Source organism: Natator depressus, chromosome 1 (assembly GCF_965152275.1).
Source record: "Natator depressus isolate rNatDep1 chromosome 1, rNatDep2.hap1, whole genome shotgun sequence".
Lineage (NCBI taxonomy): Eukaryota > Metazoa > Chordata > Testudines > Cheloniidae > Natator > Natator depressus.
The window spans coordinates 75,347,505-75,360,834 of record NC_134234.1 but is presented as its reverse complement, the minus strand read 5'-3'; positions in this window follow the sequence as shown (position 1 = coordinate 75,360,834).

Below are 13,330 nucleotides of genomic sequence, written 5' to 3'. Positions count from 1 at the left end.
ACTGCTGTATTTTCAATAAATGTGGCATATTGCCTTTTTCCCTGAAAAAGATCCCATGTGCTTCTTATAAGCATAATACCACTGTGTCTCTATATGGCTCATTAACTCTAATGAGCCTTAAATTTATCACGTTGTTAAGAAAAATACTTTTTTTTTAAAAATCTGAAGAACTTTTGGAATCAATTGTACAAATAGGAAAGCAAGACCACAAAAGTTTTTCTTCAGAGATAAGCTATAACATTTAAGACGTAGTTACAATGGAATTCAGAAGAAATACCAACTCCAGCAATATTCCTTATAGTTAAAATGGAGATTACAAACAGAACCAGCAATACCACTAAAACTGTAATGTACTTTTTAAATATACCCAGTATAGCTTATGTCAGGGTTCCCTCCCCACTTTGAACTCTGGGGTACAGATGTGGGGACCCACATGAAAGACCCCCTAAGCTTATTTCTACCAGCTTAGGTTAAAAACTTCCCCAAGGCACAAATTCTTCCTTCTCCTTCCTTCCTTGGATGGTAGTGCTGCCACCACCAAGTAAGTTAGACAAAGATTCAGGAAACGGACCACTTGGATTTCCTGTTTTCCCAAAATATCCCCCCAAACTCCCTCACCCCCTTTCCTGGGGAGGCTTGAGAATAATATACCAAGCAAATAGGTAAACAAGGTGAGCACAGACCAGACCCTTGGGTTTTTAGGAGACTAAAAACCTATCAGGTTCTTAAAAGCAGAACTTTATTATAAAGAAAAAAGTAAAAGAAGCACCTCTGTAAAATCAGGATAGAAGATAATTTTACAGGGTAATAAAATTTAAAACACAGAGGATTCCCCTCTAGGCAAAACTTTAAAGTTACAAAACACAGGAATAAACCTCCCTCTTAGCATAGGGAAAATTCACAAGCTAAATCAAAAGATAATCTAATGCATTTCCTTGCTTTACTTACAATTTTTGCAATCTTAGATGCTTATTTCAGGTAGGGTTTTAGGAGAGGGTTTTTTTCCCTGCTTGGTCCCTCTCTCTGACCTGAGAGAGCACAACAAAAAGAGCACAAACAAAACCTCCCCCCACAGATTTGAAAGGATCTTCTTCCCTTTTTGGTCCTTTTGGTCAGGTGCCAACCAGGTTATTTGAGCTTTTTAACCCCTTACAGGTAAACAAAGGATTTTATGCTACCCTTAGCTGTATGGTCATGACAGCCTAACTTTAGGAAGATTTTAAAGATAACTAATTTTTTTTGTTCCATTTACAGCTCTCATGCTGACGGAACATCCCCTCTTCTGGTTTCTTATATACCGTGGTGTCAGATTAAAAGTGCTGTTTTCTCCTCTAATTACATGATTTCTGTGTCAGAATGCAGATTTATATGATATTTTGAAAAATTCTTTAACACTGGACACACTTTTTTAACTGCCACTGCATTTCAAATGACTTTTACGATTAAACCATATAATAAATCGTAAGAGGTCAGATTTGAGTGTGTGGTTTACAGCTATTTATACACAAATCTGACAATTGAGGTTAGACATAAACCTTTCCCACTGAACTTTTCTCCATGGAGAAAGATTTTAATGGATGATTGTATTTATTTTTACCACGTAGCTAGAATTTGATAGGAGGGATGTCTAAATATGTCATAGCATAATGAAACAAGTAGGCATGAAAAACAAGACAGGGCATAGTAGTAGGGCATCAGATATGATATGAATAAAAATGTATAAATGTAAAGTAGTCTTTCTTTATTACTTTGCTTTTCTATTTAATATAATAGAACAGAGAACATGTAATTAAGGATTGGTTGGTGCTATTTAAACATGGTGGCTTAAATAAGCATGTCAGTCCAAATTCACTCTTGATATAATGCCATTGATATCAGTCAAGTTACCCAAAGGAAAAATCTGCCTGATGCTATTTGTGTTTTATTCCATTATCCTTCTTTGCACTTTATCACAGCTGCATGCCAGATTATTTTCTAACTGTATTTTAAAAGTCTCTTCCACCAAAAATTAAGAACAAGGGAGCCCAGGGTGCTGAACAAGTTTGAAACACCATCCACTTAATTTTGTGTGTGTGTGTGTGCTTATAGTGAGATTTTCACCTCCACTCCAGATGCTTTTCTCCAAGTAAAAAGGCTGGAATGGAATAAAGGTACCCTAAAAGCCCTGTATCCACCCAGCGGAGAATTCACCCAGTGCAGTAACTGAGGAAGAAAGTGACAGGACATCTGTCCTCTGAGGATTCCTTCACAAGCCCAGGCATAAGGGGGTGCTGAGGATGGGTCTGCATTATGTAGCACTTCAGAGTTTCTGAGCAGTGCTGCCATCCACAGGAAGCTGAGGACAGACTGCCATAAATTAGCAAGGAATTGGGAGGGCCCAAATGTGGCTTCCCTTGGGCTGTGAGTTCAATGCTGTGCCTCTTCGTGGTTCAGCACAGAATTTTACCCTCAAATGGACTTGAGCTCTTTAGAATATCCAGTCCCAACTGTGGGCACTGAGCACTTTTGAAAAATGTGGCCCTTTGTTTTTGTCTCACTTAGGGATTGATCTTACAGTCTTTCAGTGGAGTACAGTGAATTGAGGGCTTGCATTCTCTGGCCTTTAAAGGGATGCATAAAAGGATTCTTTGCTTAGCAGGAGCTGAACTTCAGTTTGTAAAATTAACTTGATTTTGTTATCAGATATTAGTAGAAACAATGTAAGCTTGTAAATTATTTTGTATAATACAGCTACACCTTATCTCCTGAAATTACTATATTCTTAGTGCATTCTCAGAAGCTAAAATGCTCTCTTCTCATCAAAATGAGGAACAGAAAATGTCTTCGTGGTACTAAGTTTTAATAATAAATTCAGAATTGTCTTACTTTGACCTCTCTCTAGATCAATAAAAACACGGTTATCACTTCTGCAATGAGGACCTATATCCTATTTAGGATTATATCAGCAGCCACAACTTTGAAATCTGATGCACATGAATTGTTTAGCAATGTTTCTGTCAACAATGTTCTACTCTATATTTTACAGCTTTACAATGCTATAAAGCCAATTTTCCTTGTCTGTGGAAGTTTTTTTAAAATACATAAGTCTTATTTCACATTTTAACATAAGTAACCAACAGAAATATAATTAAAATAAAGAAGACAGAGATTATAACAAAAATACAGATACAGTGTGCCACATTTGGTTCCCTGTTCCTGCCACTCCGCATGGTCAAACATCTTTCCATATATTTGTATGCTTTCCCTGTATGTACTGATAGTATCTGAGTGGCCAGGAACTCTAGATAAGTACGATATTTTCTGCCTGACTTCTTTTCTTCGTACTTGGAATCCTCATTAGGACATCCCAATGCCATCTTAGATAAAAGTGGTCTCAGTAAAAACTAGATTAAGAATAGAGAAAGAAAATCAGATCGTAACAAAAGATATGTATAACATGTCTAGTTTTATATTCAGCAAAAGCCATTTTAAATGGTGCAACTTGGATTAATTGCAATTGAAGAAACAACATTCTCATAGTTGTATCTTGACATTGTAGATAATGTTTTCTATTGCAACTCTACTTTTAAATGTAACAATGATCAGTCCCAAGCAAGTGAGAATGTTTGCATTTGTTTTTTATATAAAAATCTCAGTTTTCCAGTAAATTTCAGAAATATGGGATAAATGAGGATGCGAAGTATCGGACTTACTTCCATCAGTGGATGTCATGTTTTAGTTAACCAGTTATCAGATAATCCAGTATGCACTGTATATAAGTATACAAAGATAAAAATCTGTTAGTTTGATGGAATGTGTTGAAAATCTCAGGAAGAACCATAAGCTATTATTTATGTGTATATCCTGCAATTATGTTGTTTCCTGGTTTGGGCCACATAGGTCAAAAGAAGAATTTTTTATCAAAATCAATTAGCGGGTTGAGAAGCACTTTTGTAATGGGATCATTTGCTTTGTGATGCATTGTCTAAGGATGAAAACCAATTCCTAAATGTTTTCAATGTTTGCTGACATACTGTCTGGCAGTGTCCTCATGGGCAAGTGATTACACAAATGGGTAGAAACAAGGTTAGTTACAATAACAAACATTTCTATGGTTGGTCCAATATATGCTTTTATAAGCACTAGGAATTAGTGACTGCTGTCCCCTAGAATTGGTGCGGTATACTCCTCCTAAATCGCAACCCAGAATTATATTTTTTTAATACAAATGTTGCAGGCAGGCTTGACATTCCTAGGCAAAAAATACATTTATATATATAAAAGTCAGCTGGTACATGTAACCTCAGAAAAAGAAAAGAGGTTGACAATGGCACACCTGGATTAGGAGACAGCCTCATTTTCTATGCCCTTCTCTTCAAGGCAAAGCTTAAGGCTGGCAGGCAGGGGAATTGAGGCAAGTGAACACCTTGGAAGCTGGGAAGATAGCGCTTAATGGGTTGGCTTCACTATATGCACCTCCACAGGGGTATCCAGGAATACTCCCTATCCCTCTCTCAAATTTTTTCCCCTCTTTTTGGGAGGCCATAAATGTGGCAACCCAGTACCTCACAAACTATTACTGTTTCTAGGAGCAGATCTGTAATGCGGGGAAGCTAAGAGGATTTTTTATCAATTCAGTTGCCTCATATATATATATATAAAATGTTCTTAGGTTGTTGCTGCAGTTTGAAATGACATAGTAACAGCAGCCTGCCTTCTGTCTCAATGCACCATGCGCTGCTCTGTGCTGCTGCTGCCTCCTGCTGATGAGGAGTCTTCTTCCTCGAAAAAGAGGAGGAAATTAGATGGGAGCCCCAAAACTATTCAAATGGAAATAGAAAATAATCACTTTTAAGAAATGAAAGAATAAGTTTGTGGATGTCCTTCTGAATATTTTTCTCTAAAAAAATGCCTATTGATATTAATTATGTCTTGCGCACACACACACACACACACACACACACACACACACACACACAGCTTTTTTATTTATCTGGTTTAATGTTTCCCTAACTGAAAACACCAGTTTGTCTGAAGAGCACAAGCTCTTCTTTCTTAAACTATTACAAATCTTTGTATTGAGCTCTAGTTTGGTCACATGGTATAACTTTTTTCTTCCTTCATATGGCATTTGTAAATCAACACGCTGGGATTATACTTAAATCTTAAGTTTCGAAAGCCATTTTAATGCTTCTGGGGTAGCTAGATGGATCCCCCTTGTTCCACCACTGTAAGCATGAATGGGGGCAACTGTCCTTGATGTGTGACATAGTTTGTATCTTATCACAGTCAAAATGTGGTGATTCTTTGATTTTCCATTTATGGAGGAGATATCCACATCTTCCTTACATTGTATGAATGCAGCTGAGTACAGTGTACAGCCTATGGTGAAGGCAGAATCACAGGATTTCTTGTGTTGGCTCTTCAATCAGATCTTTATCTCAGATGACACAAGGAGCCCACAATTCGAGCCAGCAAGTGCTGGCAACTTTTCGAGTGGCCTGTAGCACTGATGCATATACTCAGAAAGGCTTCCTGGATTTGAGTAGGGAGAGTGGCAATAAATTGAGGCTGGTGTTTTGGCAGGTCCAGGGTGGCCAGGATCTTGTTATACTCTTGGACCACGGCAGCATCTCGCCTGACTTTGGCTGATCCAATGCCTGCCAAAACTGATTTCAGAGCCACTTACAATCCTGGGAGCAGCATTAATGTCAGTGTGAATGAGATTAGTATGGGAGCTGTTGCACCAAACTGGTATGCAATATTCTGTTTTGACAAGAACAGGGTTTGTACTGACATTCAAAGTATGCATACATCACATCACCTGGAAGCTTCTGCATGATGTGATCATCTCACAAGGATGACTGTCTCCAGTTTGGGACAATCATCCTTGTGAGATGGCCCAGAAACTGAAAATATTCCAACTTTAAATTACTGAATTTTAGTTGAGTGTCATACTGGCAAAGGTTCTGATCTGGAGCCATTTCTTTTATAATAACTAATATTGGTTTTGAAGTAAGATCATACAACCTGTTCATTTTTATGATAAACAATTAACCGGAAAATTAAAGAATACCACTGTAATTAATTTTACTTGTACTGAGTCTTTAGCATTTAATAAATTGCATTTTATAAATGTGGGTTAAAATGTAAGTAGACTGTTTATTTGCCACTTACATTCTTTAGGTGAGACTAAGTAAAATTAATTTTTATGCCACTCAATAAATATTTTCAAAGGAATATCACTGTTACATGTTCTGTGTTCCATACTTAATTCAGGTTCATAAGTGTCATTTTGTATTCTTTTAAATATACTGAGTTTTTAATGACCAAAGATAAACCAAACTCTGAAACATATCTGGTGATTATATTGTATGCTATACTATATAGTCAACCACATGCTCTTATTAAGACAGTGATGTGTAAATATACTCTGTCGCCTTTTAATCTTTCTTTCAGGGACCAATTAAGTAACCAGTGCTCATGTTGGTGAGCACATACCCATGTTATAGACTTCACCTGGATGATTCATAAAAAATAAATACACACCAGGGTGTGCAAAGGATGCAAATTCAGATCCTTTTTGTCTCTCAGTTTGTCACTTCAAAATCACAAAATCCAGCTGGGGTCTCAAAGAAGTGAGATTCCTTCAAGATGCATGGAATGGATTTTGTCAGTCCACTTCGTATCTCTCTGCCTTATTTTCACCACTTATTAACTTACCCAACTTACAGGGATGTTCTGGGTGGTAAAAATACTCCCATGATTACAAAGAAGATGAGGAGATGACTGAATCCCTAAACTTTAAGAGCAAGCAGGTGAGATATCACAATGTAACAGAATATTCTTAAATTAAGAATTTACAAAGTTTCTATTGTGATAGATCTCCACTCTAAGAAACTTAAGCCATCAAGAATATCTCTAAATATATGTATCTGTTGAACATTGACATTATTTTTGTTCTAAACCACATCTTGTCATTGATCTAACAGCCAAATTTAAACAAAACTGGTGAATATGCAGAGGAAAAGCTATCTGGCTGCTTTGCAAAACTCCTAGTTAATAGACTGGAGGCTGATGATGCAGCAAATTCACTTCCCAGAAAATAAGTCTTGACATGATCTTAACAGGCCTATCAAACCAACCACCATGATTTACTTGAAAACTACTGACTTAGAACACCTAAATGTAAGTAACTTTATTCATGAGTAGATCTACTGATGTCAAATGAACTATTCATTGAATAAAGGTATTTGTGTCCATTTGTACAACTGGGAACATTGCAGCAAGCAAAACAGATACCCCATACAAGTTATTTTTATGTAAATTAAATTATGAGAAATAACTACAGCGTACTTAATGTGGATTTTGTGATAAGTGTATGTGTGAAAATGATAATTAACATTCAGTTACAAATTCTGTTCTCACTGTACTAAAATCTATCAGACTGCATTAGTGTAGGAGATTTTGGCCCAGTGAATAAAACTATAACGTAGTTAACATAACTAAATAACATTTGTGAACCCATAACAAATATGAAACCTTTTTGAATATAAAAAACAGTTACAGGCTTGTAAAATCTCAAACGCCACCAGTTTCACCAATTTCTCTCTAAAATATCACAATGAAAAAATATCAGAAAAATATATTATTGGACATTTCATGTTTGTCATTATGTGAAATAGTCAGACAACAGAAACTGGAACAATTTGTGATCTTAAACTTTAATATTAACCTTTATTATTGTAAGTGGCATGGCATTTAGGTAGAAAGTCATCCCCCAAAAATGGCTCAATCAATTATGATAATCCCATTTAAGTGGCAAAAAAATCATTCCGTTTATTAGAGAAAAATATCTATCAGATATTTGTAACATTAAAGTGTCTTTCCCAATTACCTATGCTCCATTTAAGTAACGTGAAATATTCTCTGAATGTATACATCTGAATATATTTGCATGCTTGGACATTCAACTGAAACAGTTTCAGGTGTGAATAAGTGAAATAAACATTAATATATACATCTGCTTTTATTTGATTTAATAACTAGGCATTTATTACAAACATATGAAGGATTAAATATCTGAAGTATCACAAATTCAATTTGTTTGAGTGATTATATCAAAACTCCATGTTTTCTGTCTGATTGGGAAATGGACACTCTGAGAGAACTTTATTGCATTGTGCTGTGTGTGCACTGAGAGCTTCACTAAAAGTAGTGGTTCTCCAGGAACAAGGTAAAGTCTTGTCCAAGCTGTAAATAAATTGCTTGTCTGTGGCATTCTGAGGTATAAGACACAAGACAACCATATATGTGGTTAAATTAAGAATACAACTTTATTAATAGCCAATAAATATTACAAATTAAATCCTCTTACCGCTACCCATCAGAAATAGCCAGTGTGGGTTTCTGCTATTAGACTCTCACACAACATGAGAGCCCTCTGTTCACTGATCAGAGCACAGAACGTTTCCTAGCCCCCTGCTCCCTTCATCAATACAATAAATAGTAATAACAATAACAAGAAGACATTAGGCTCTGCAACATAAATAACTTTTTACCACTTCCTCATATGAGGATTAAGTCTTTGATGCACATATGGTTGACTTGAACTCTTCCCCCCAAAAAAGAAACAAACAAATAACACAAACAAAGACAGTTACAAGCAGTCTTCCTAAATTGGCTAGTGTGTTGCTAGTTGGACCTGCGTAGCCTAATCAGCAACAAAACTGTGAAAAAACAAACAACCAAACAATAAAAAGACAACCAAACAAATACAAACAACACTTTTTAGCTGCTGAAAGGAAGTGGAAAAACAAAACAAACCCGTGAACCTCTGGAGAATTTTCTCTTGAGGAAAAAGTATCTTCCTATTGTCAAAGAGTTATTACCTAAAGCTGTCAATAGCCAAGAATTCAAGCACCAACTGAAAAAATAAATAACAAGTGAAGTGCCGTGGAGTAGATTTCTGTTGCTGAATAGCGCCTCATGCAAGGGGGTCAGAATACACCTTCAGTAGGAAGAGGAACGTGCAGCTAATGATAAGCACCTGCTGCATTCCCTCCAAAGGTAAAGGAGTGACAGGAATGCAAGACAGGAATGTGTCCAGTCCTGTCTATGACATCTCTGCACTTGGATGCAGTGTGGCCAAAACCTGAGGTCCTAAGGACGCTGTGCCCAGAAGGAAATGTGAGGAGGAGGAAAAGAAGAAAGTGAAGAAAGTCTTATCTTCATCTGGCCAATTCAACACCCCATCCTGCTAAGCGGTCAGGCATTTAAGAGATGTGCAAAATGGATTTCCTTCTCCTAATCATTTTTTGTGTGTCTAATATTCCGGTCACATCCTGGATTCATCCCATTCATTTTAACATTACAGAATTTTATTATATCAATCTTGTTCATACTTTGCAACAGTAAGGGAACATAAACGTCCATGTTTTTCTAGCAGTTGATTAGAAGTTATTTGATGCTACTTGCTCTATGTTTTAACATATTTTAATATAACAGTAAATTGCAGAAGAAAAAGAGCATTTAGAAGCACACAGGCTGCTAACAAAGGCTTGGTGTTTGCACTTTGCTTTTCATATTATTTTTCATAAAACTGCAAAATACATAGTACTAAGAAAAAAACTGCATTTTAAGACTTCTTATTACAAGCTCTCTGAACTTTATTTCACCTAATCTAAAGGAGCTGATATCGCTCTTATCAGTGAAGATGCCAACGGACTACAAAAATGCAGAAACTAAGTAAAAGAAGTAATGGAGAAGATAGGTTTGAGACACAAAGAAATGTAAAGTCATGTTAATGGGGACTATAGGGACAGAAATCAAAACTGAAGACGAGAAACTGGAGAAGGTGGACAATTTTATGTATCTTGGAAGTACTATCAGCCAAGATGGTACTAGTTCCGAGGAAATAATAATAAGAATCAGAAAGGCACACGCTGCATTTGGAAGACTCAAAAACATCTGGCAACTCAAAAACATCTTCCTCAAGACAAAACTGAATGTGTACAAAGCAATTGTTATCGCCATCACAACATATAGCAGTAAGACAAGAAAGATACACAAAAGCTGGATGCATTTCATCACAAATGTCTGAGAAGAATATTGGGAATATCATATAGAACTAGGAAGACAAATGAAGAAGTCAGAAAAATTGCTGGATAAGGTACCCTCTCACAAATACAAAAGAAGACATCAGTGGCTGGGACATGTGCTGAGAATGGAAAAAAGAATGCTTACCAAATACCGCCCTTGAATGGAAGCCAGAAAACGCAAGAAGAAAGAGAGGAAGACCATGAATAACATGGAAACGAACAGTTCTGAACAACATGATGCCCCTCAACAGTAAATGGGAAGATTTGGAGAGAAGGGCAGTTGACAGGCAAGAATGGCAAATGTGGGTAGCCCAATGTGCAGCAAAGCACAGGATGGACTAAGGTCTAAGGTAAAGGAGCAACAAACTGATATGCATTTAACTGTCCCTCAAAATGAAGTAGCTCATAACACAATTTAATTTTATATAGTGTCCTTCATATGTTATGTCAGGAAACACTTTACAAAGCTTGTCATCCATATTTTTTTAAAAAAAATATCCAGACTAGATTCAAAAAAGTTAAATAATTCAGTCTCTCTCTATATATATATTTAAATAACTTGTCTGTACATCACTGTAGGTAGGGTATGTACAATTAGAATATTTACAAATCTTACAACAAAACAAAACACAACAATCCAAGAGCTCCATTTCATTCATTGAGGAATACAGAGGTAACAAAAATACCACTTACTTAACACAATACATTCATATAAACCTGTGAGAACTGAATTCCCAGGAATGTAATGAATTGTAGATGTGCTCCAAGCAAAGAAATTGAACTGGTTTGTCTCTTATCTCCACCACACAACTTCTTTCTCCAGTCTTCAATGACTTCCCTATGTTCTCGTTGTCACATTCCAAATTTCCCTCCAAAGTGTCTGCTTATAAAGGGAAATTTTAAAATCATTCAGAGATTCTAGAGGAGTGTCGGTGGATGCTTCACATGGGCTGAATCAGTGCTTACATTGGCTATATTCCCTATGTGGCCTAAGCCACCCACTTCTTGCGGAGTGCTGCTGGTCCCCTGCAGGCTACCTGATATGGAACAAGTTGTGGCCACTCTTTGGCACTGCATCCACCCCAAGATGTATTTGGAAGATCATTAGCTGTATGCGTCTATACTGTACCCTAAGCTTAATTACATTTACACATCAAACATAAAATATTTATGAGTAATCTGATACCATGCATTTGATATTTTACTTTCCGGTATTATCAGTCACTTTATTTTCCACCAAGAAGAGTTATGCAGTTTTCAATAATCTGCCAAACTATGTACATCTACATCAGGGGTTCCCAAACTTAGTTTGCAGCTTGTGCAGGGTAAGCCCCTGGCAGGTCGCAAGACGCTTTGCTAATCTGAGCGTCCGCAGGCACGGCTGCTCGCAGCTCCCAGTGGCCGCAGTTCGCTGTTCCTGGCCAATGGGAGCTGCGGGAATCGGCGTGGGCCGGGCCACCACTTCCTGCAGCTCCCATTGGCCAGGAACGGCGAACCACAGCCACTGGGAGCTGCACGCAGCCATACCTGTGGACGCTCAGGTAAACAAAGTGTCTTGCGACCCACCAAAGTCTTATCCTGAACAAGCCGTGAACCAAGTTTGGGAACCCCTGATCTACATGTAGCACAAATTACTTTACTGTTTATAGATGTTTGAGCACAATTAGAAAGTTTGAAAGTCAGATGTCTTTAATGTAATGCATATTCCTTTGCCACATACTACAATGGCATTTACTCAGCAATTTATGACCTTTCAAGTAGTCCTATGGCCTGTCTAGTTCCACCAATTTCTCATTCTATTGTCTCCAGTAACATGCTTTTCTATATATGGTTCAGCTGGCTCATTGATAGCAACCTGTGGCAGGGTGGACTAGGTCTGGAGCCCCCTGCTGGAGGCCTTGGGGGTCTACAACACCCTGTCCCAGAATTGAGCAGCGAGAAGGCCTCCAGGCAGCCTATAGTGGCTGCAGAAGAGCAGCCAATCAGAGGGGCTGCTGGAATGACCAATAAGGGGCCAGAAAGGCCAGATAAAAGGCAAGCAGCAGAGCGGAGCCTGCAGTTGCTGTGTGGAACTTGACAAGGGAGGATTGGGTGCCTGGCTGGCTAAACGAGCAGCAGTCCATGGACAGCTCACTGCAGAGAGCTCATCAGGCAGAACTGAGCCCAGGGAAGGCTGCCAATGACCAGATGCCTGGCTGGCTGGATAGAGCAGTAGCAGCGCCATGAAAAGGTCAATGTGGGCAGGCTGAGCCTAGGGGACTAAGCCCAGGACCTGACCAGACCAGGCGAGGGTACCGAGATGGGCTCTGCTGGTCTGGTAGTAGACTGAGCCCAGGGAGGGCTGCTGAAAAGGACACTAGCTGAGGGTACCCAGATTGGCCCCAGCTGGGTGGTTGAAGAAGGCAGTGCCTTGGGGAAGAAGCCTTCAAGCTACAGCCCCATAGGAAGAGCTTGGACTGTATACCCTGGAACGGGGGATAGCATGTGCAGCTCAGTCAGAGGGCTGAGCTGCCGAAGACCAGCCGAGAGAACCAGCGGCTGGGGAGTGCTTGCAAGAGGCAGGCACCACCCTGATATAAGACTGAAAAAGAAAAGCAGGCTCACACCTAATCGAGAGAAAGGGGGCCATCCATGAGAGGTGGGTGCTCCCCCGCCCCATGAAAAGACTGTTTGCAGAAACTATCGGCCAGAGAAAAGGGGGCACGCACGAGAGGCAGATGCCGATCCCATTACACAGCCTCAAGTTTTTGCTGTTGAATGCAAGGTCAGCCATGAACAAAATCAACATTGTTCATGATTTCGTTTTGGATGGGGTACCTGATATACCTTCCTGGCAGAGATTTCTTTAAGTACCATTTAATCTAGCCTGCTCTATTGTAGCCAAGACAATGTCCCCTCTCTCTGCCCCACCTTCAAAGGCCTCTGGCTGCTGTTTATCAAAATAAGAGGAAGCCAAGGAATACTGCTAGATTCAAAACTAATACTACAATATCACATAATATCAGTGACAAAAAATATCTTCCATCTGCAGCTTGCTAGGAAACATCAGCCCTTCCTCCCCGATATGGATCTAGCCATAGTGGTCCACATGTTCAACGCCTCCCGAACAAATGGCTGCAACTCACTATATCTGAGCTTGAATGTGACTGCAATTCAGATATTCATACACAATATAACTCCACATATGCTCAGCGAGATGTTCCATTGTGAACACATCGCCCTGTGCTACGATCCCTCCACTGGTTCACAGT